General features: G+C 37.0%; 1 protein-coding gene across 1 annotated transcript in view; it reads right to left on the reverse strand.

Annotated features, from left to right (window-relative positions):
* Positions 1-1033, reverse strand: part of LOC112906299 — a 9442-nt gene that overhangs the window by 7175 nt on the left and 1234 nt on the right. The window lies entirely within an intron of this gene.

The raw sequence follows: 1033 nt of genomic DNA on the forward strand, positions 1-1033 counted from the left end.
AGACTGGTTGGACACGTACCTCCACTCTTTCCTATCCTGAGCTAAACTTCGCATTTCCCTAAAACTAGAACAGCCCACATCCTTAACTAATTGCGAAGAGTAATCTAATCTAGGTCTACCTCTACCCCTCTTAACTCCTGTTTCTGCGTCTAATATGTCTCTGACTAGACCTTCATGCCTGAGAAGGTCTCCTACCAACCTATCTCGCCTATTTGTTATTGACTTCCATAGAGTCCTCTGTTCTCCTATTCTTTCTAATACCTTCATTTCTTACCTTCTCTATCCACGGTATCCTCATCATTCGTCTATAACACCACATTTCGTACGCTTATAACCTTTTCTTTTCCGCCGCTCCCACCGCCAATGTTTCGCACCCGTACAACGCTATCTTTTTCGAATTTCTAAATTAACCGTTCGTTAGTATAGATGTGACTTCTTTTCATTGAAGGCGACTCGACCCTGCGCTATCCTATACATTATATTTCTACTATTCCTTGACTTGTCTGACTTCCTAGATACTAAAATCGACCATTTCTTCTAATTTTTCGTCTCCTATCTTTATATTCACTCTTTCCCTACTTTTTCTTTCCTTTCATACCAGTATTTTTGTTTTACTTATATTTATTTTCATACAGTACTGTTTTGTCAACCACATGCATTTTATTTAAACCTATATCTAACTCCTCACTCCTCCTTACCAGAAGCCAATACTGCTATATCATCTGCAAATCTAAGCATACTAATCTTTTGCCCCTCTATATCTATCCCTACAGTTGTATTGTCTTTAATGATGTTGATCGCGTCTTCGATGTATAGATTAAAGAAGTAGCGGTCACAGTGTGCATGCTTGTCTGACTCTCTTTCTAATATTTACTTCTCTATGTTACCACAACTGTATAACTGCCTGTTGCTCTTTATTCAAACTAAGTATCATTCTTCTATCTTTGTAACTCATCCCTACATTTTGAAATTGATTAAATACAAAGTTAATATTTTTATCAAATTTTGTAATAGATGTTAGGTTCCTCCTATC

This window comes from Agrilus planipennis, unplaced genomic scaffold (genome assembly GCF_000699045.2).
Source record: "Agrilus planipennis isolate EAB-ADULT unplaced genomic scaffold, Apla_2.0 scaffold252, whole genome shotgun sequence".
In the NCBI taxonomy this organism is placed as follows: Eukaryota; Metazoa; Arthropoda; class Insecta; order Coleoptera; family Buprestidae; genus Agrilus; species Agrilus planipennis.